At 45.6% G+C, this 23,932-nt stretch overlaps 3 pseudogenes; all 3 read left to right on the top strand.

Moving 5' to 3' along the window:
* The first annotated feature begins 1,791 nt into the window (after window positions 1–1,791).
* Window positions 1,792–1,910, top strand: LOC143937102 (5S ribosomal RNA; annotated as a pseudogene).
* Window positions 1,911–7,564: 5,654 nt separating this feature from the next.
* LOC143936503 (5S ribosomal RNA) lies at window positions 7,565–7,683 on the top strand (annotated as a pseudogene).
* Window positions 7,684–7,778: 95 nt separating this feature from the next.
* LOC143936997 (5S ribosomal RNA) lies at window positions 7,779–7,898 on the top strand (annotated as a pseudogene).
* Window positions 7,899–23,932: the final 16,034 nt, after the last annotated feature.

Genomic DNA, 23,932 nt, shown 5'->3' with positions numbered 1-23,932 from the left:
TGCTGGTCAAAGACCAGACCACTTTTTGCGATTCGGCACTGCGTCGATTTAACTGACAATTGCGCGGTCGTGCGACGTGGCTCTCAAACAAAATTAACGTCCTTTTTTTCCCACAAATAGAGCTTTCTTTTGGTGGTATTTGATCACCCCTGCGGTTTTTATTTTTTGCGCTATAAACAAAAATAGAGCGACAATTTTGAAAAAAACGCATTATTTTTTTACTTTTTGTTATAATAAATATCCCCCAAAAATATATAAAAAAACATTTTTTCCCTCAATTTAGGCCAATACGTATTCGTCTACATATTTTTGGTAAAAAAAATCGCAATAAGCGATTATTGATTGGTTTGTGCAAAAGTTATAGCGTTTACAAAATAGGGATAGTTTTATAGCATTTTTATTAATAATTTTTTATTATTTTATTTTTACTAGTAATGGCGGCGATCTGCGATTTTTATTGTGACTGCGACATTGTCGGGGACCCATCGGACATTTTTGACACATTTTTGGGACCATTGTCATTTATACAGTAATCACTGCTATATAAATGCAGTGATTCCTGTGTAAATGACACTGGCAGTGAAAGGGTTAACCAGTGGGTGGCAGTGTAGGGGTTAAGTGTTCCTAGGGGAGTGTTACTAACTGTGGGGGGGTTGGGCTTTCATTTAGTGTACACTGATCTCTGCTCCAATCACATGGAGCAGAGATCAGCGTCACTAGTTGCTAGGCAGAATGAGAAAATGTTGTTTATACAGCATTTCCTCACTTCCGCCGCTCCGTGAGACGATCGCGGGGATGCCTGCGGCGATCGAGTCCGCGGGTCCCGCGACCGGACTCACGGGGGTCCCGACCAGCGCGGGAGCGCGCCGCCGGCGGCGCGCTCCCGATGGCACGGCGGCAACGAATATTGGACGTACATGTACGCCAATATGCCTGCCCGTGCCATGCTGTCGACGTACATCGTCGTGCGCTGGTCGGGAAGTGGCTAATATTCACAACCCTATGTCCGCTTGGATGGTGGGGCTACCACCTCCACTCACCGCGCAGGAGCCGTTCAGCTTCGGAGTACACAGCGGACACTATATCATGGCCGGACAGTATATGGCAGAACACCGGCACCAGTCAACCACCGGTGTCATGTGCCTCGCTGTGTAATATAGAGCAGGGTCCGGGAAGCCAATACCTCCCCGCAATTTCGGTCGCAATAGCATTGCCCTACCAATACGCATATGTTTTCCGCGCCAGAGGAACTTGATAAAGATTGAGCGAACCGAATGAAAGAAAGTCTGGGGTATTTTGATAGGTAAGGCTTGTAGTAGATACAGAAGTCGTGGCAACGCGTTCATCTTCAACACATTACAGCGTCCGAACCATGACAGAGCTAGTGGGTCCCATCTTTTAAGGTCCGCTGTAAGCCCATAGGCTTCCTTTTATGTTGTTGGCTTTGTCTGTTGTTCTCAAGGCGACCATCTTGGCGTTTGTCAAGAGGGTTAGGCGTGTCTTGAAGAGAACGCTTACGGCCACATCAACCTGAAAGCACCCGATCTCGTCTGATTTCAGAGGCTAAGCAGCGTCAGGCCTGGTTAGTACCTGGATGGGAGACTGCCTGGGAAGACCAGGTGCCATAGAAGGATCTGGTCTGGTTAGTGTCTTGATTGGGAGATCGCCTGGGAATACTGGATGCCATAGGCTTCTTTTTATGTTGTTGGCTTTGACCTGTTTTTTTTAGCTTGTTTCCCAAGGTGACCATCTTGGCCTTTGTCAAGAGGCTTCAGAGTGCCCAAAGAGAGTGCCTACAGCCAAATCACCCTGAAAGAGCCTAATCTCATCTGATCTCGGAGGCTAAGCAGCGATGGGCCTGGTTAGTACCTGGATGGGAGAAAGCTTGGGAATACCAGGTGCCGTAGGCTTCTCATTATGTTGTCGCGTTGACCTGTTTTTTTTCCCTTGTTTCCCAAGGTGACCATCTTGGCATGTGTCAAGAGGGTTGAGAGTGCACAAAGAAATTGCCTATGGGCACAACACCCTGAAAGCGCCCAATCTCGTTTGGTCTCAGAGGCTAAGCAGGGTTGGGCCTGGTTTGTACCTGGATGGGAGACCGCCTGGGTTTTCCAGATGCCGCAGGCTTCTTTTTATGTTGTTGGTGTTGACCTGTTTTTTTCGCTTGTTTCCCAAAGGGATCATCTTGGCATTTGTCAAGAGGGTTGAGAGTGCCTAAAGAGATCGCTTACAGCCACATCACCCTGAAAGCACCCTATCTCTTCTGATCTCAGAGGCTAAGAAGGGTTGGGCCTAGTTAGTACTTGAATGGGAGACGGCCTTGGAATACCAGGTGCCGTATTCTTCTTTTTATGTTGTTGGCGTTGACCTGTTTTTTTTCGCTTGTTTCCCAGGGTGACTATCTTGGCATTTTTCAAGAGGGATGAGAGAGCCCAAAGAGATTGCCTATGGGCACATCCCCCTGAAAGCGCCCAATCTCTGCTGATCTCAGAGGCTAGAAAGGGTCGCGCCTTGTTAATACCTGGATGGGAGACCGCCTGGAAATACTAGGCTTCTTTTTATGTTGTTGGTGTTGACTTGTTTTTTTTGTTTGTTTCCTAAGGTGACCATCTTGGCATTTGTCAAGAGGGTTGAGCGTGCCTGAAAAAATCTACTATGGCTGCATCACCCTGAAAGAGCCAAATCTCATTTGATCTCAGAGCAGGGCCGGCGCTACCACTAGGCGAAGTAGGCAGCCGCCTAGGGCGCACTACCACCTAGGGCGCAACTACGGCCTCTGCCCAGTGTGAGCTCCTCTTCTGCTCTCTCGCCCCCCCTGTGGTGTTCCACCGGCGCCACCAATCCCCCATGTTTCCCGCTGAGCGCCCCACCGTACTCATCTCACAGCGCCGCTCCGGGACTCCTTTGCTCCAGCCTGTCCCTCTGGAGCTGCGCTGTGTGTCTGTGTGAGTGCAGCGGAGGGGCGGGGCTCGGCGGAGATGGGAGCTTCGAGAGGTCGGTCAGCTGACCTCCTGCCCGGCGGGGACATCATGGAGCGGGGTTGACGGCGCTGGCCTGGTTTTGGCGGGGATATGATGGAGGCGGAGCGGATGGATGGCGCTGGTGTGGCCCCGGCGGAGCGGGTGGACGGCGCTGGTGTGGCCCCGGCGGAGCGGATGGATGGCGCTGGCGTGGCCCCGGCGGAGCGGGTGGACGGCGCTGGCAGTGCGGAGGAGTCGGAGAGGCCCGGTGGGAAGATGGTCGCTGAAGGCAGCATCAAAGAGCAGAGGTAAGGAGGAGGATGGATCCATTGAGCTGTATGGAGGGGGTTTGTGTGTGAGTAATGCAGGAAGTAGGAGTCAGGTAGGTCAGTGTGATGTGTGTCAGTGTCATGCCAGTGTGGTGTGTCTGTGTATGTGTCATGTCAGTGTGATGTGTCTGTGTATGTGTCATGTCAGTGTGATGTGTCTGTGTATGTGTCATGCCAGTGTGATGTGTCTGTGTATGTGTCATGTCAGTGTGATGTGTCTGTGTATGTGTCATGTCAGTGTGATGTGTCTGTGTATGTGTCATGTCAGTGTGATGTGTCTGTGTATGTGTCATGTCAGTGTAATGTGTCAGTGTATGTGTCATGCCAGTGTGATGTGTCAGTGTATGTGTCGTGTCAGTGTATGTGTCATGTCAGTGTAATGTGTCAGTGTATGTGTCATGTCAGTGTAATGTGTCTGTGTATGTGTCATGCCAGTGTGATGTGTCAGTGTATGTGTCGTGTCAGTGTATGTGTCATGTCAGTGTGATGTGTCTGTGTATGTGTCATGTCAGTGTGATGTGTCTGTGTATGTGTCATGTCAGTGTAATGTGTCAGTGTATGTGTCATGTCAGTGTAATGTGTCAGTGTATGTGTCATGCCAGTGTGATGTGTCAGTGTATGTGTCGTGTCAGTGTATGTGTCATGTCAGTGTAATGTGTCAGTGTATGTGTCATGTCAGTGTGATGTGTCTGTGTATGTGTCATGTCATTGTGATGTGTCTGTGTATGTGTCATGTCAGTGTATGTGTCATGTCAGTGTGATGTGTCTGTGTATGTGTCATGCCAGTGTGATGTGTCTGTGTATGTGTCATTCCAGTGTGATGTGTCAGTGTATGTGTCATGCCACTGTATGTGTCATGCCAGTGTGATGTGTCGTGTCAGTGTATGTGTCGTGTCAGTGTAATGTGTCAGTGTATGTGTCGTGTCAGTGTATGTGTCATGTCAGTGTATGCGTCAGTGTATGCGTCAGTGCCATTTTATGTGTCAGGGTATGTGTTTTCAGGGTATGTGTTTTCAGGGTATGTGTTTTCAGGGTAGGTGTCAGCGTGATGGTCAGTGTAGGTGTCAGCGTGATGGTCAGTGTAGGTGTCAGCGTGATGGTCAGTGTAGGTGTCAGCGCGATGGTCAGTGTAATTGGCAGTGTAGGTGCCAGGTGGGTTGGTGTAGGTGCCAGGTGGGTCGGTGTAATTATCAGGTGGGTCAGTGTAGGGGTCAATGTGATGTGAGTAGTGCAGGAAGTAGGAGTCAGGTGGATTAGTTTATGTGTCAGGGGGTCAGTGTAGGGGTCAGATAGGTCATGTGTAGCAAGGGCAGGGTAAGGTGGAGTCATGGGCGCAGCCGGGGGGGGGTGGCAAAATTAGGTTTTCGCCTAGGGTGTCAACGATCCTTGCACCAGCCCTGTCTCAGAGGCTAAGCAGGGTTGGGACCTGGTTAGTACCGGGATGGGAGACCGCCTGGGATTTCTCGATGCCATAGGCTTTTTTTTTTAAGTTGTTGGCATTGACTTATTTTTTTTTTTTTGTTTTATTCTTTTATTAAGTATAAGTAGAACAACATAAATATAACAGTCAACCATACAGCATGACCCAGGGTCACAATTACATGGTAACAAAAAATAGGCAGCCAAATAACTCTGGGTTCTCAGAGGGGAGTCCTAGAGTTTCATGCAGAAAAGAGAGAAACCCCACCTCCGACATGTAGTACAGTATAACTAATGCAGCTCCGTTCGGACAAATGTAATCATGGAGAACAACTGGGACCACAGCGAGCCAGCTTATCATGACCTACGTGAACCAGAGTAAAATATGAGCCGGTCGTGTCCAGAACCCTGGGGTTCTTCTGGGTCCCAAAGGCTAGTAAGAAGACAAGGCATAGTCAAAAGGGAGGACGGGGGAAGAAGAGAGTGCAAAGACGGAGAGAGAAGAGGGGGGGGGGATGGCGGCAGGGAAAAAAAGAAAAATTAAGACAAAAAGGGAAGGGGGGGAATGCCACCCAGGGCAGACTTGGCCTACGTAGGTAAACGTTAGATGTTCAGTCGTTTTCTGGGACAGGGGCGCTGCTCACCTCCCAAATGTAGTCTCAAGTACCAGTAAAATACCGCCAGGGCCTCCATGTAACACTAAATGCCTCTTCAGTGTTGTGAAGGGTGGCGGTCAATTCTTCCATCCGGAGAATATGATTGACTTTGGAATACCACAGCACCTTGGATGGGGGCTGAGGCTGCCTCCACAGTGTGGGAATGCAGGCCCGGGCGGCGTTCAGGAGTTGCATCGTGAGGGTTTTTTTGTATTTTCGAACAGGCTGTTTTTATTGTCCCGGTCACCTCCACCCAAAAGTTCCTCAAGGCCGGGCATGCCCAGAAAATGTGTCCCATGGTCCCCGTATCTGAATTGCACCTCCAACAAACATCCGGAATCGATCTATTCATTTTATTCAGAAGGTATGGGAATCTATACCAGCGTGAGACTATCTTGTATCCTGATTCTTGATATTGGTTTGCGATGGAAGCTTTATGTACTAATGTCAGGATCTTCCCTATCTGTTGTGGGGTAAATGTGATGCCAAATGCAATCTCCCATTTGTGGATAAATGGTGGGGTCGACTCCTCCTCCTGACTACTTAATAGGTTGTACAGGAGGGAGAAGGTGTGTTGCACAGGTTCCTTTTTGTGACAGATGGATTCATAGGGCGTCAGGTCTCTAGGAGTGTAGGGGGCCCTTTGTATGGCCAGAAGAAAGTGACGAAGTTGATAAGCATTAAACAAGTCAAGCGGAGGGTCAGAAAGCTCGGCGACAGTTTGCGTGGTCGGGAGCCCTCCCGAGGACCACACCTCTCCCAGACGCTGTTTCCCCACCACTGTCAACTGTCGCAGTTTCTTGTTGGTAAATCCCGGTGGGAAGTCTGGATTACCTATAACCGGAGTCATTGGTGACGGCAGGGGAGCAATGTGTGTGCAGCGGAACAACCTCCGCACAACAGCCAACGTAGCTCCCACTACGGGGTGATCTCTGAGGTCTTTTGGTAGGGAGGACAGGAGCCACGGGGAGGTCAATAGGGGAATGGATCCATCCTCAATCTCCATCTCCACCCACTGCTTGTGTGGGCCATTACAATGCCAATCAACGACTCTCGCTAGCAGAGTCGCTCTGTTGTATTGTCTCAGATCTGGGAGACCCAGACCCCCCTTGTCCTTTGGTCTGGCAAGCAATTGCAAACGGGCTCTGGGCGGTTTGCGCGCCCAAATAAAGTCCCGGAGTAGCACCTGCAGATGTCTGAAAAAGATTGGGGGTAACCGGATTGATAATGTCTGGAACAAGTATAAGATCCGCGGGAGGGCCGTCATTTTGAATGCATTACAGCGCCCGAACCAGGTCAGTGTTAAATCATGCCAGTTTCCCAAATCAGATTTCAGTCTATTCAGGAGAGGAAGAAAATTAAGCGGGTACAATTGCACCAAATCCGCTGCGATGTCAACGCCCAGGTAACGTATAGATTTTTCAGCTCAGTAGAATGGAAAAGCGGAGCATAGCCTCTTGGCCTCACCATCCGGGACCGATATATTCAATACAGCCGATGGTGCAATTGATTTTATAGTTTGATAGGCTGCCGTATCGCCGGAGAGCCACAAGTATATTGGGAAGCGAAATGTGTGGATTGGAGACGAAAAAAATTAGATCGTCAGCGTACGCCGCAATTTTGTGGTGTGCCGAGGGTTTGGATATGCCAGTAATATTCGGGTCATTCCGAACGTGACACATAAGTGGTTCCAGTGTCAGAATAAAAATTAGGGGAGACAGAGGGCACCCCTGCCTCGACCCATTAGTGATGGGGAAAGAGTCCGAGCACTCTGAAAGCACCCAATCTCGTCTGATCTTGGAGGCTAAGAAGAGTCAGGCCTGGTTAGTACCTGAATGGGAGACCACCTGGGAATACCAGTTATTGTAGGCTTCTTTTTATGTTGTTGGCCTTGATTCGTTTTGTTTTTTTTTCGCTTGTTTCCCAAGGTGACCATCTTGGCATTTGTCAAGAGGGTTGAGAGTGCCCAAAGAGATTGCCTATGGGCACATAAGCCTGAAAGCGCCCGATCTCCTCTGATCTCAGAGGCTAAACAGGGTCGGGCCTTGCTAGTACCTGGATTGGAGACCACCTGGGAATACTAGGTGCTGAAGGCTTATTTTTATGTTGTTGGCGTTGACTTGTTTTTTTTTTTTTTGTTTGTTTACCAAGGTGACCATCTTGGTGTTTGTCAAGAGGGTTGAGAGTGCTTGAAGAGCTCGCCTATGGCCACATAACCCTGAAAGCACCAGATCTCGTCTGATCTCAGAGACTAAACAGGGTCGGGCCTTGTTAATACCTGGATGGGAGACCACCTGGGAATACTAGGTGCTGTAGACTTCTTCTCATGTTGTTGGCGTTGACTTGATTTTTTTGTTTGTTTCCCAAGGTGACCATATTGGCGTTAGTCAAGGTTGAGAGTGCCTGAAGAAATCTCCTACGGCCACACCACCCTAAAAGAGCCCAATCTCATCTGATCTCAGAGGCTAAGCAGGGTTGGGACCAGTTTAGTACCTGGATGGGAGACCGCCTGGGATTTCCAGATGCCGTAGGCTTCTTTTTATGTTGTGGCCGTTGACCTATTTTTTTCCGCTTGTTTCCAAGGTGACCATCTTGGTGTTTGTCAAGAGAGTTGAGACTGCCTGAAGATATCGGCTACGGCCACATCGCCCTGAATCTGTTCCATCTCGTCTGATCTTGGAGGCTAAGCAGGGTCAGGCCTGGTTAATGCCTGGATGGGAAACCGCCTGGGAATACCAGGTGTCGTAGGCTTCTTTTTTTTTTCAAATATAATTTTTTCTCCAAATAGGGGAAGACGGTCCCCCGAGTACATAATGCAACAGAGAAATACAGAGCAAAAAGCAGCTGAACAATACTTGATACAGGTATATTCGCAACTGTGAGTCTGCCTTCCAGGGTCACACAAACCCCCAGGTCCCTCCGGCATAATCCATCCAGAGGGGGGTGTGGGGCCGTCATTCCCAATTTTCCACTCTTTCCAAAAGAGAGAGGGGGTGGAGGGGGTGAGAGATAGGGGAGGAAGGCAGAAAAGAGAAGGGTTGAAAGATCAGAAAAGGAGAAGAGGGGACGAGACACGATGGCAGCCACTGTCCAAGGGGCCAGTCAAGGAAAGCTCAGAGCACTAAGGCAATAGCAGGCGACATCCTTCCAGTGAGAATATAAAGGTATTCCAGATGTCTCAGGTTTGTTTAAAAAATTCTTGTATACCTTGTGATGTGAGGATCAAGTCCTCCATTTTTTTTAATGTCCTCTATTTTCTTAAGCCAGTGAGTAATGAAAGGGGGGGAACATTTTTTCCAATAGAGAGGGATGCAGGATTTCGCCGCATTTATCACATGACGTAAAATAGATTTTTTTTGTACTTCTTAATGGGAATCTGTGAATGGTGCAAGAGAAAGAATGCAGCCTCTTCCTGGATGGAGAAGTCTGTGAATTTTTGTGTTATGCATCGGATCTCTGTCCAGAAGTCCACCAAGCTGAGGCAGGACCAAAAAATGTGCAGCAACGTGCCCTCTTCTTCTCCACACCTTCAGCATATGTTCGAGGAAGAGGAGAAACATTTCTGCAGCTTTGATGGTGTCAAATACCACCTGGTGAGAAGTTTAAAATTCGTCTCCTGTATCTTCGTGCACAGCGACATTTTGAGAGCCAAAGTGATAATGCGTTGTCTCTGTGCTGGGGAAAATTAGCAATTAAGGTCCTTTTCCCAGTTGGACAGACAGGTTAAGTGTGGGTAATCTGTTTGAGAGAGAATGTGGGCCAAAGGGCCTTCGCTCCTGCATAGAGTCTCAAACTCCGTCTGAGGGCGGGCGAACGTTTGAGGATTGGGGATGGAATGGAGAAAATGATGTCGTTGCGCCGCTCTCCAAAAAGGCAGTTGGAAAAGCCCTGTCGGATCTGTTAGGGTTGAGAAAGAAGGCCATTTTCCATCAATGACGAATTTAGACGCATTGTCTAGGTTGGAATTTCTAAGTGGGTCCCCAGTTCAAAGGTTGGATGGCCACGTATAGGGAATAGGGGGGAAGTCAAAGACGTGAGTGTGTTTTGGGTAGCGATCAGGTGACTGACTTTCAACTAAGCCCCTATAGTGGGATGTGACATAAATTCTGTGGGTAAATACTTATAGCACTACATGGCGCTTCTTAGCGGAATTCGGGAGTGAGCTTAGAAAGTTTGTTTCGATTCCAGTCCAATACACGGCCCAGATGGGAGGCCAGGTAGTAGCGTCGCAAGTTAGGGAGAACCAACCCTCCCTGTTGTTTAGACAATGTCAGCTGTGACCGCTTAAGTCTGGGATTTTTGTGTCCGGTGGAATGTAAGTACGTGAGTATATCTTACTTATCCATGCCAGCATCCGTTCACTCAGACCTATATGGCAAAGGACCGAGAACATTAATGTCCATTTGACCCGATCAAAAGCCTTCTCGACATCAGTACTCATGAAAAGACAAGGGGTCCCAGATGACTTTGCTTTACGGATCAGGGTAAGCACCTTAGTGGTGTTGTCCTTATCTTCCCTGGTGGGAATAAAACCTAACTGGTCAATATGTATAAGGGACTACAAGTGATGTGCCAATCACGTGGCGAGGAGTTAGAGAATAGTTTTAGGACCGAATTTTGGAGGGAAATGGGTCTGTAGCTCCCACATAGGCCCGGGTCTTTGCCCTCCTTAGGTATCAACGAGATGTATGCTCTAAGGGTATCCTCAGGAAAATCCCCATTTGAGCTCAGAGTATTAAATAAATTCACCAAGCGCGGGCCGAGAATAGGGAGGAAGGTCTTAAAGTATTGTGCGGTATATCCGTCAGGGCCCGGAGCCTTACCCACCTTCGGAGGTCCCACGGCCGTCTGGACTTCTTCCAGTGTGATCGGGTCCTCCAAGTACTCCCGTGATTCCGATGAGAGGGTTGGTAGACCAGAACCGGTTACATATCTGTCTATATTGTCCTGTCCAGACCCTGAATCGGGCAGGTTGTAGAGATCAGAGTAACATTTTTCAAAGACTTCAACTATTTGGGTTGGGGTAGAGGCCCTCTGGCCATTCTCATCTATCAACTGTGGTATGTAAGAGCAAGATTTCAACTCCTTTACCGACCTGGCTAAGATTTTTCTGCATTTGTCCTCTGACTCCTACGTCAGTTTACGACAGAACTGGAGTGCCGCTTTCGCTTTATAATGGAGAAGGACAGCAATATGGGTATGGAGTGTCCCCAATTCAATCTCTAAGGTCCGTAAGGGGGTATGTTTATGTTTCGCTTCCACAGAGGCAAGTTCACGAAACAGATTAGCAAGCTGTTCCTGATAAGTACCCTGCGGAGTACTGACTTGTGAGCCTCCCAAATTATCCCCGGGTCACAGTCCTGCTTTAGTTTTCTTGGAAATAAAGGTCCAATTCCCTGGTCACATCTGCTAAAACTTCCGGTATCTGGATGAGGCTCTCATTAAGGTGCCAGAATAGAGACCTAGGTGAGGGGTAGGGAGCGAGGAGCAAGAGGCAGAAGTGTCAACCGATGGCGAAAGGGGACATTAAAGTCCCCACCTAATATCAATTGGCCCTCCCGAAAGTCACATAATCTGTGCAGGGTAGTTCTGAGGAACGTGTCTTGGTGATCATTGGGAGCGTACACAGTGGCAAATGTAAAAAGGCGCTCTCCAATGTGGCCCCTAAGAAAAAGATATTGGCCCCCAGGGTCCACCAGAGAATCCTGGAGAACCCAGGGGAGCCTGCTAGAGATCAGAATGGAGAGGAGGGGTTAGTAGAGTGGTAGACCTTAGGGAAGGATCTCGACCATAGAAAGGGGAGGCTAGTATTTTTAAAATGTGTTTCTTGTATAAAGGCCACATCAGTACAGGATGTGTTCAGTTTTCCCAGGAGGATCCACCGTTTTTCAGGGGAGTTCAGTCCCTTAACGTTTAGAGAGGTGACCTTGACTGAGTCTCCCATCGCTCCTCGGGGAGGGGGAGGGGGACGTCAGAGAAAAGCAAAGAAAGTTGAACCAAGGTAGGTTTTGGGTAGGTAATGCATGGCGGGAACTAAGGGGGAGAAAGGAAGGGCAAATGGAAGGAAAGGTAAAGGGAAAAAGAGGCCAGGCACCCCAACCCCAGGGGGAGAGGGAAATTAAGGGTTGTCCGCACTCAACAGTACAGGAAGGGTATACTAAAACAGCACAATTATGCTATAGCGCTTACCAGATGTACACTGGGTTTAAAGCGCTGTCCTACTTGGGTTATTGGGTAGACAGGTCGGAGAGGGAGCCCCCGAATCCTAGTCCCCCCAGTCCCGGCAGTGGTAAATGTCACGTCTGATACCGCTATGCAAATAAAAGACAATCAGTAACATCAAAGAAACAAAAAACAATAGTATAACCAAAACAGAGGTAGAGCATATAACTGTCAGCACTGAGGGGTCTCCTCGGCTCGCCCTAAACATAGGCATGCACGAGGGAGCCCGTCACAACAGAAAAGGCATCACAGAATGGGATCCACCACCCCCCATCCCATACCCCTAAAGTACATGCAGTCCCCGAACAAATGCATTTCTCCCTTTGGCAGATTGTCCTTTCCTTACCCCCTCTCCCCTGTCCACGCCCCGGGGGGAAAAGGGGCAGGGAAGGGGGGAAAGGGGGAGTGGAAGGGGGGAAAGGGGGAGTGGAAGGGGGAAAGGGGGAGGGAAAGGAGGGAAGGGAAGGGTGGGAAGGGGGGGAAGGGAGGGGGGAAACAGGGGAGAGGGGACAAACATGCAGAAATGTCAAGTCCTTTAGCGCACTCCCACCAGCAAACACCCGGACCCCATAAATTTCAACTCCTCCCCTCCATGGTCACCACATCAAGATGAAAGAGGAGCAGCCCTGGTCGGTGCATGGAAAATCCGGCAGGCAAGGGGCTGGGGCCACCATCCCTCCATCCAATGGGAGACTTCACCCGAGCAGCAGTCCTAGGGCCCGCCAATTAGTGTCTCTCCTGCATCGCCATCGGGGGCTGTGTAGAGCATCCAGAGGGAGGCTGGGACCGCCCAAACAGTAAGGGGTAAATCCTCCAGGGGGGTCCAGAGTCACCCTGGAGGGAAGCAGTGTCTCGTACCAATAGGCTCAATAAATAAGTCATCCAGGGTCCCCGAAAGCTGCAGAAGGCAATGTCGGCAAAGAGTAGGTGGGAGCCAGAGGGAGGGACAAGGGGCGCATCCAGGGGGAGGGGACACATATGCGGGAATGTCAAGCCCTTCCAGTACAGCGCATTAGGTATCACTCAGACCCCCCAAAGTGCAACTCCCCCATCTAAGGTCAAGACTCCAGAAGGGAAGATGAGCCGCCCTGGTCTGTACATGAAAGAACCTGCTGCCAAGGGGTTGGGGCCATCATCCCTTCCTCCAATGGGAGATGCCACCGGAATGAAAGCCCTGTGTCCTGTCAAGTGGTGCCCCTCTGACAATGTCGTTGTGGTATATGTGGAGCATCCAGGGAGAGGCAGGGACCACCCAAACAGTGAGGGGTAAAGCCTCCAAGGGGGACCGGTGTCAGACAGGAGGATAGCTGTGTCTTGTACAAGTTGGTTAATTAGACAAGTCATCCAGTGTGTTCCTGTGAGCAGCGGAAAGAAAGGTCGGTAAGGATTATGAATGGGTGGGGGCCAGGGAGTGCATAAAACTGCCACCAGATGACCGGGGCAGAGAGGGCAAGGGGATGAAACTCAGATCTGGTAGGTGGGGGCGGGGGTGAGGAGTGTCCCTCATATTACTCACGTTGGCCATACCTTGAAGCTGAGCGCTCTGCATACCCAGGACGTTCTTCTGTATAATCTAGCCTATCTGTATACATTAGCCTGTCTTTTGTACACATTAGTCGGTCCTCTGTATACACTAGTCTGTCTGTATACACTAGTGTATACAGATAAACTAGATTATACAGAAGAACGTCCTGGGTATGCAGAGATGGAGGCTAGGGTATACAGAGAGAGAGGCTAGAGTATGCATACTTGCTAGTGTATACAGACGGACTAGTGTATACAGAAGACCGGCTAGTTTATATAGGGAGGCTAATGTGTGCAAAAGACAGGCTAGTGTATACAAATAGGCTAGATTATAGAGAAGAACATCTTGGGTATGCAGAGAGAGAGGCTGGGTTACACAGAGAGGCTGGTGTATGCAGACTTGCTAGTGTATACAGACGGACTAGTGTATAGAGAGGCTTGGGTATACAGAGAGCTAATGTATAAAGAGCAGCTAGTGTATACAAAAGACATCCAAGGGTATAAAGAGAGACTCGTGTATGCAGAAGACCGGCTAGTTTATACAGAGAGGCTAAAGTGTACAAAACACAGGCTAGATTATACAGAAGAACGTCATGGTTATGCAGAGATGGAGGCTAGGGTATACAGAGAGAGAGACTGTGTTACACAGAGAGGCAGGAGTATGCAGACTTGCTAGTGTATACAGATGGACTAGTGTATACAGTAGACCGGCTAGTTTATACAGAGAGGCTAATGTGTACAAAAGACAGGCTAGTGTATACAGATAGGCTAGATTATACATAAGAAGGTCCTGGTTATGCAAGAGATGAAGGCTAGGGTATGCAGAGAGAGAGGCTTGGTTACACAGACTTGCTAATGTATACAGACGGACTAGTGTATACAGAGGACCGGCTAGTTTATATAGAGAGGCTAATGTGTACAAAAGACAGGCTAGTTTATACAGATAGGCTAGATAATACAAAAGAACGTCCTGGGTATGCAGAGATGGAGGCTAGGGTATACAGAGAGAGAGTGAGGCTGGGTTACACAGAGAGGCAGGAGTATGCAGACTTGCTAGGGTATACAGAGAGAGAGGCTAGAGTATGCATACTTGCTAGTGTATACAGGGGGACTAGTGTAATACAGAAGACCGGTTAGTTTATACAGAGAGGCAAATGTGTACAAAAGACAGGCTAGTGTATACAAATAGGCTAGATTATAGAGAAGAACGTCCTGGGTATGCAGAGATGGATGGCTAGTGTATACAGATAGGCTAGATTATAGAGAAGAACGTCCTGGGTATGCAGAGAGAGAGAGGCTAGTGTATGCAGACTTGCTAGTGTATACCGGTGCACTAGTGTATACAGAGAGGCTTGGGTATACAGAGAGCTAATGTATAAAGAGATGCTAGTGTATACCGACGGACTAGTGTATACAGAGGACCGGCTAGTTTATACAGAGAGGTTAATGTGTACAAAAGACAGGCTAGTTTATACAGATAGGCTAGATTATACAGAAGAACGTCCTTGGTATGCAGAGATGGAGGCTAGGGTATACAGAGAGAGAGAGCGAGGCTGGGTTACACAGAGAGGCAGGAGTATGCAGACTTGCTAGTGTATACAGATGGACTAGTGTATACAGTAGACCGGCTAGTTTACACAGAGAGGCTAATGTGTACAAAAGACAGGCTAGTGTATACAGATAGGCTAGATTATGCAGAAGAAGGTCCTGGTTTATGCAAGAGATGGAGGCTAGGGTATGCAGAGAGAGAGGCTTGGTTACACAGACTTGCTAGTGTATACAGACGGACTAGTGTATACAGAGGACCGGCTAGTTTATACAGAGAGGTTAATGTGTACAAAAGACAGGCTAGTTTATACAGATAGGCTAGATTATACAGAAGAACGTCCTGGGTATGCAGAGATGGATGGCTAGTGTATACAGATAGGCTAGATTATACAGATAGGCTAGATTATACAGAAGAACGTCCTGGGTATGCAGAGATGGAGGCTAAGTTATACAGAGAGAGAGGCTAGAGTACGCATACTTGCTGGTGTATACAGATGGACTAGTGTATACAGAGGACAGGCTAGTTTATACAGAGAGGCTAATGTGTACAAAAGACAGGCTAGTGTATACAAATAGGCTAGATTATAGAGAAGAACGTCCTGGGTATGCAGAGATGGAGGCTGGGTTACACAGAGAGGCTAGTGTATGCAAGCTTGCTAGTGTATACAGACGGACTAGTGTATACAGTAGACCAGCTAGTTTATACAGGGAGGCTAATGTCTACAGAAGACCGGCTAGTGTATACACATAGGCTAGATTATAGAGAAGAACGTCCTGGGTATGCAGAGATGGAAGCTAAGGTATACAGAGAGAGAAGTTGAGTTACAAAGAGAGGATAGTGTAGGCAGACTTGCTAGTGTATACCGGTGGACTAGTGTATACAGAGAGGCTTGGGTATACAGAGAGCTGTATATGTATATGTATAAAGAGATGCTAGTGTATACAAAAGACAACCAAGAGTAGACAGTGAGGATCGTGTATACAGAAGACCGGCTACAGAGAAGCTAATTTGTACAAAAGACAGGCTAGTGTATACAGATAGGCTAGATTATACAGAGGAAGGTCCTGGGTATGCAGAGATGTAGGCTAGGGAATCCAGATAGAGACTGTGTTACACAGAGAGGCTAGAGTATGCAGAAGAACGGCTATTTTTTTTTACAGATAGGCTTGTGTATACAGAAGACAGTCTGGGGAATTCAGTGAGGCTAGTGTATGCAGAGAGGCTGGGACACCGAGACTATTGTAAAAAGAAGGCAGGCTAGTGTATATAGATTACGGGCACCTGTATACAGAAGACAGAGAGGCTAGTCTATATTGAGTGGCTGGTGTACACAGAGAGATTAATGTATACAGAAAAGCTAGCGTGTAAAGAAGACAGGACTTTATTTTTTGCTAATGCAACTACTTTTGAAACATATAAAGTGCTTTTTTCATATTTTGGTGCTGTTAAAAAGTGGTGTATTGTCAGTGGTGATATCAATGTGACAGTTAATGTGGAGAACTACAACTTTTCAAAAGAGAGAGCAAAAGAGTGCTAAGTTTATTTTGTTAAGTCATTGACTGATAGATGTTGAGTAATTGGCCGTTATTGGTTTGGCAGTACATGGTTTATTTTGATGTAAGACAGTTTTATTCTCTACTTATAGCCGAGTTTTAGACGACTTTATTATTAGCATTATTCGCATTATTCATATATATTATGCAGAGTGTAAGTATTGCAGTGAGACGATATTGCTTTTAAAAGATTTGTATTATTATAAATAGCATTGTTAGCAGACCAATAGGACAATTTACATGGCTTAATATTGCAGAGCGTAATTTATCAGGAAAGAGATTCAAAGCGTTAGTTGCAGTAGCTTCATAAAACTGAGAAATCGTTGCATTACTCTAAATTTAAAATATGTTCCGGCAGCACTGAAAAGACGATATTAGATGAGTGATCTACACATTTCGTTTACTATTTCACTATACCGGCTAAATGTTAATATGTTAATATGTGCTGCGTGTAAGGTAGAAATTTGATGGTTTAGTGTGAGCTGGTTTACCAGGATTTAGAGATAGTAATCTGTTTATACTAGTAATAAATATAGCAAAATAACTATAACGGGTTTAAGTGGAAATACACGAAATAACAGCAACAACGTGTGTAGGTTTTTATCAATCAAGTTCATTACGTGTCTTTAATCATGTAGTGAATATACCCCAATATTGGAGCACAAGGATGAGAAAGCATAATAACTAACAGAGGATGACATGGCAAAAAGACAAACTGCATTAGAAATGTGAATATGAATTAGAGTTGAAATGCCAATCGCCACGGCTACGTACAGCAAAGTGTGAGCTAAGCAGCTAAATATTCTGCAATAGCAGAGATTAAGTATTGCAGTCGAAATGAGATCGGAAGCGTTAGTTGCAGTAGCTCCAAAATGACTGAGAAATCATTTCATTACTCTAAATGTAAAAGTTAGCCCGGTAGCACTGAGTGGACTGATATTAGATGAGTGATCGTTCTAGTACAAATTCAGTTTCTTATAGCAGAGAGATACCAGCTAAATGTGAGACGAGCAATTAAACTGTTCACGGTAGCATTGCATTACTCTTAATATGTGCAGCGTGTAAAGAAGCAATAAGATGGTTTTGTATTATCCTAAAATTAGCAGTATACGTAATAAAGGTGAGTAGGTAACCTGGATTTAGACATAGCAAACTCTATAATCTAATTTAGCAAAATTAGAAAAGATAATATTGAGACAGCATATATAGGTCGAGTTTAAGTGGAAATACACAAAATATCTAGCTTACCTTTACATTGTTCAATAGAGCGTTGCAAAGAAATACCAAGGCAGAATGTCGGAATAGCAATTAGATGAGATGATTGCTGTAATCATGAAATATGAGCAACGCCTAGGTTTCTATCGGATGAGAAAGTATAATAACTGGCAAAGTATGACATGGCAAAGAGACAAATTGCATTAGAGATGTGAGATGGACATGAAATGTCAATCCCCATTGGTTACTTACATGTAAACGCAGCTACATACAGCAAAGTGTGAGCTAAGCAGCTAAAGGGTATTTAAGAGTAAATTGACGTAGCTTGAAAATTCCAACGTGTAAATCGTTCCATTAATTATGTTACGCACGAAGACGGCTTACGCTGAATGTTTTCCGTTTCCACTGGTCATCGGCATAATGTATCAGTAACCATGAGCATTAATAATGATAGACAGCTTACAGTAGGATGTATGCATGATGTGAATGTAAAATGAATGTAAAATAGTTGCATTATGTGTTATTAATGTATTGCTATGCTTTGCTACTGCAACCACTTCTCAATCAAGTAAACCGTCCCACTGCTTTTTTCACATTTTGCCGCTGTTAAAACATGTGTTGCAAGGGTTATGTGTTACAAATGGTTATCAGTGTGACAGTTAATGTGGAGAAGAAGTAATACACAAAATAGAGTCAGAAAGAGAATCCTATTGCATAGAGGTAGCGAGAGATGGTTGCATTAATCTTAATGTGCAGTGTGTAAAAGGTTTTAAAAAGATGGTTTTGTGTGACTTTTGCTTTAACGTAAAATTAGCTGTAGACATTATAACTTGTTACAATGATTTGGTAATCTCTATAAAATAATAATAATAAGTATAACAAAACAAATTAGGAAAATTCTGAGGCAGTATGTATAGGTCGAGATATAGTGAATACACAAAAGGGATCAAGGGATAGTAGCAAAGTCAAGGGATAAATGCAAAGGTACTCTATTTAACAGTAAATTGACGTAGCTTGCAAATTCCAACGTGTAAATCGTTCCATTCATTTTGCTGCTCAAGAAGACGGCTTACACTGACTTTTTTCCGTTTCCACTGGAAAGAGAATCCTATTGCATAGAGGTAGCGAGAGATGGTTGCATTACTCTTAATGTGTAAAGGTTTTAAAAAGATGGTTTTGTGTGAATTTTGCTTTAACGTAAAATTAGCTGTGGACATTATAACTATGGTTAGGTTTACAATGATTTAGAGTTAGTAATCTCTATGATATAATAATAATAAGTATAGCAAAACAAATTAGGAAAATATTGAGGCAGTATATATAGGTCGAGATAAAGTGAATACACAAAAGGGATCAAGGGATAGTTGCAAAGTCAAGGGATAAATGCAAAGGTACATTATTTAAGAGTAAATTGACGTAGCTTGCAAATGCTCCAACGTGTAAATCGGTCCATTAATTTTGTTACGCACGAAGACGGCTTACACTGACTGTTTTCCGTTTCCACTGGAAAGAGAATCCTATTGCATAGAGGTAGCGAGAGATGGTTGCATATGGCAGAAAGACGGCTTACACTGCTTTTCTCACATTTTGCTGCGGTAAAAAGAAATGTTTTGTCACTGTGTTTTAACTGTGACAGATAAGGTGGAGAAAAAGAAGTAATACAGAAAATAGAGTCAAAACGTGGAAACGTTTATTTGTCATGACAGCTGATACTGGTTGAGCAATAAAACTGTTTTATTAAGATGTAAGACTAGTTTTATTCTCTACATGTAGGCTTTTAACCGAGTTGTATAATATAGGCGACCAATAGGACATTTAAATGGCTTAATATTGTAGGGAGGAAGTATCGCTGTTCAAAGGTAAGAGATTGAAAGCTTAGCTTGAAAATGGCCGAGAAATAGTTGCGTTAGTCTAAATTTAAAGGATATGCCGGTACCAATGAGAAAGCTTATTGATTGACTAGTTGATCTTTGCATTACACAATCCTATTATTATTATTATTATTATTAATAAGATCATAGTGCAGAGAGATACTCAGTTAATGTCAGAGATACTCGGTCAATGTCAGAAAAGCAATAAAACTGTTTACATCGTTAGAGAGCGATGGTTACATTACTCTTAGTATGTGCAGCATGTCTGGTAGCAAAAAGCGGTAGAAGTGAATAGATTTAAGCGGATTTTGAGATAGTACTCTCCATTTCTAATAAGAAATAAAGAAAAATAAGTCAGGATGGTGTGTCAGGACTGTCACATACTCAAGGTCCCGGTACAAATATGCAAAATAGAGCAAAAGAGTACATGGTTTATTTTGATGTATGATAGTTTTATTGCATGCTTGATGTGGATGATTAAAATCGTGTAGTGATCTATATTTAGCATAAGAATGAAAAGGCATAACATGGCAATGAGACAAACTCCATTAGAGATGTGAGCTAGATGAAATGATGAAATGTCTCTGTATAGCCCAGATTGTCTTCTGTTATCACTTAGCCTACCCTCTAAATTCACTAGCCTCTCTATATACACCAGCATGTTTACACTAGCCGGTCTTCTGCATACAATAGCCTGTCTTCCATATACACTAGCCTATGTTCTGAATACACTAGCCCGTCTTCTGTCTTCTGTATGCCCTAGCCTGTCTTCTGTATACATTAGTCTCTCTGTATAAACTAGCATCTCTGTATACCCCAAACTGTCTTCTGTAAAAACTTGTCTCTCTTTATAGCCTGTCTAGCCTTTCTTCTGTACACACTAGCTTCTCTGTATACACTAACCAGGCTTCTATATACAATAGCTTCACTCTATGCACTAGCCTCTCTGTATAATCTAGCCTCTCTATATACCCTCTCTCTATATATAGTGTTCTGCATCTCCGTAGTGGTAGCCTCTCCGTAGAAGCCAGCCTTTATTCTGTATTCACTAGCCTTTCTTCTGTATGCTGTAGTCTTTTATATATACTAGCTTCTCTGTACACCCTTGCATCTCTGTAATACACTAAACCCTCTGTATACCACAGCCTGTCTTCTGTATACACTAGACTGTAAACACTAGCTAGAATACACCAGCCTGTCTTCTGTACCCACTAGAATCTCTGTATACACTACCCAGTCTTCTGTATACACTGTCAGCTTGGATGTATACCCAAGCCTGTCTTCTGTATACACTAGTCTCTCTATATCCACTGTCCTATCTGTATACACTCGACTCTCTCTATACACTAACCTCTCTATATACACTAACATCTTTGTATATACTAGCCTCTCTTTAAATTAGCCTCTCTGTGTACCCCAGCCTCATTGTTTACTCTAGCATCTCTGTATACTCAAGCCTATCTGCATTCACTAGCCTGTATTCACTAGCCTTATATATACTAGCTTCCTGCTTCTCTGTACACCCTTGCATCTCTGTACACTAGACTCTCTGAATACACTAAACCCTCAGTATACCAAAGCCTGTCTTCTGTATGCATTAGACTGTAAAAACTAGCTAGAATACACCAGCCTGTCTTCTTTACCCAATAGACTCTCTGTATGCACTACCCAGTCTTCTGTATACACTGTCAGCTTGGATGTATACCCAAGCCTGTCTTCTGTATACACTAGTTTCTCTATATGCACTGTCCTTTCTGTATACTCTCGACCCTCTCTATACATTAACCTCTCTATATACACTAACATCTTTGTATATACTAGCCTCTCTTTAAATTAGCCTCTCTGTGTACCCCAGCCTCACTGTTTACTCTAGCATCTCTGTATACTCAAGCCTATCTACATACACGAGTCTTCTGTATTGTGTATTAACTAGCCTTTCTTCTGTATGCTGTAGTCTTCTATATATACCAGCATCTCTGTACACCCTTGCATCTCTGTAAACACTGTGTAAACTAGCCAGTCTTATGTATACACTCGTCAGCTGTATACACTAGACTCTCTGAATACACTAAACTCTCTGTATACCACAGCCTGTCTTCTGTATACACTAGACTGTAAAAACTAGCTAGAATACACCAGCCTGTCTTCTGTACCCACTAGACTCTCTGTATACACTACCCAGTCTTCTGTATAGAATGTCAGCTTTCATGCCCTTTCTGTCACTGACCTTTCTGTATACACTCGACTCTCTCTATACACTAACCTCTCTATATACACTAACATCTTTGTATTTGTCTTTAAACTAGCCTCTCTGTGTACCCCAGCCTCACTGTTTACTCTAGCATCTCTGTATACTCAAGCCTATCTACATACACGAAACCTGTATTCTGTATTCACTAGCCTTTCTTCTGTATGCTGTAGTCTTCTATATATACCAGCTTCTCTGTACACCCTAGCACTGTAACAGTACTAGGTTCCTGTATTACAGAAACAGAACACCAGCAATAAGGTGTATACTGTGCAGGAGGCACACAACACCGACTCTAACTTCTGCACTGCAGATGCATGTATTGCAGAAATTGAACACCAGTAATAAAGGGTAGCTTCAGGTGTGTACTGTGCAGGAGGCACATAACACCCATTGTAACAGTGCTAGGTTCCCAAGCAGTAAAGACACTGTCCCTGCCTATCGTCCTCTTTCCCTGACCACCGCAACACACTATACAAGGCCGCCATGCTGGCGGCCTTATATAGTGTGGGGTGTGTACTAAACTCCCTGAGCTATAATTGGCCGCAGGAATCCTGCCTGTGGTGAATTGTGGCTCTCCTCACACAGGATGTCACATCTGTTCTTATTATATAGAACCTATTATGCTCCTCGTAAACTTTTTCAGTTTGGCCAAACGGCCGGACGCAAGTTGCCCCCGGTGCGGGAACATGGGGGGAGACATGATGCACATGTTTTGGAGATACCCGAAGTTGATCCGCTACTGGACAGAGGTGACAGGAACCATTGATCGGGTGGTTGGAACCTCCACCATGATGGAGGCAAAGTATTGTCTCCTGGGATTAGTTGAAGGAGTTGGAAACCCGGGAAGTAGCCAGATGGCAGTTCTGAGATGCCTATTTCAGGCAAGGAAACTGATTGCCCAACCCTGCTTAGCCTCCAATGTTGGCAATGACTTGTTTTTTTTCGCTTGTTTCCCAAGATGACCATGTTGGCGTTTGTCAAGATGGTTGAGAGTGCCCGAAGAGATCGCCTATGGCCCCATCACCTTGAAAGTGCCTGATCTTGTCTGATCTCGGAGGCTAAGCATTGTCGGGCCTGATTAGTAACTGGATGGGAGACCAACTGGGAATACCAGGTGCCGTAGCATTCTTTTTATGTTGTTGGCGTTGACATGCTTTTTTTTTCCGCTTGTTTCCCAAGGGGATCATCTTGGCATTTGTCAAGAGGGCTGAGAGAGCCCAAAGAAATCTCCTACGGCCACATCCCCCTGAAAGCGCCCGATCTCATCTGATCTCAGAGGCTAAGCAGGGTCCGGCCTGGATAGTACTTTGACCTGTTTTTCTTTCGCTTGTTTCCCAAGGTGACCATTTTAGCATCAGTCAAGAGTTTTGAGTATGTCCCAAAGCGTTCGCCTGAGGTCACATCACCCTGAAAGCGCCCGATCTCAGAGGCTAAGCAGGGTCTGGGTCAGATGGGAGACCGCCAGGGTCTATGTTGTTGGCGTTGACCTTTTTTTTTTCACTTGTTTCCCAAGATAACCATCTTGGTATTTGTCAAGAGGGTTGAGAGTGTCTAAATAGAACACCTATGGCCACATCACCCTGAAAGTGCACAATCTCATCTGATCTCGGAGGCCTAGCAGTGTACGGCCTGGTTAATACCTGTATGGGAGACCATCTGTGAATACCAGGTGCCGTAGGCTTCTTTTTATGTTGTTGGCATTTACCTGTTTATTTTCGCTTGTTTCCCAAGGTGACCATCTTGGTGTTTAACAAGAGGGTTGAGAGTGCCCAAAGAGATCACCTACGGCCCCATCACCCTGAAAGCGCCCAATCTCATCTGATCTCAGAGGCTAAACAGTGTCGGGCCTAGTTAGTACCTGAATGGGAGACCGCCTGGAAATACCAGGTGCCATAGACTTCTTTTTTTGTTGTTGGCTTTGAACTGTTTTTTTCGCTTGTTTCTCAAGGCGACCATCTTGGCGTTTGTCAAGAGGGTTGGCCGTGTCTTGAAGAGAACGCTTACGGCCACATCACACTGAAAGCACCGGATCTCGTCTGATTTCAGAGGCTTAGCAGCATCAGGCCTGGTTAGTACCTGGATGGGAGACTGCCTGGGAAGACCAGGTTACATAAAAGGATCTGGTCTGGTAGTGTCTTGATTGGGAGATCGCCTGGGAATACCGGATGCCGTAGGATTCTTTTTATGTTGTTGGCTTTGACCTGTTTTTTTTCCCTTTTTTCCCAAGGTGACCATCTTGGCATTTGTCAAGAGGGTTAAGAGTGCACAAAGAAATTGCCTACGGGCACAACACCCTGAAAGCGCCCAATCTCGTTTGGTCTCAGAGGCTAAGCAGGGTTGGGCCTGGTTTGTACCTGGATGGGAGACCGCCTGGGTTTTCCAA

This window comes from Lithobates pipiens, unplaced genomic scaffold (assembly GCF_037356315.1).
Source record: "Lithobates pipiens isolate NorthernLeopardFrog02 unplaced genomic scaffold, aLitPip1_a1.2 Scaffold_28, whole genome shotgun sequence".
NCBI classification, from domain to species: Eukaryota; Metazoa; Chordata; class Amphibia; order Anura; family Ranidae; genus Lithobates; species Lithobates pipiens.
Note: the sequence above shows the minus strand (reverse complement) of the source record. Positions and strands in the feature narration are given on the sequence as shown.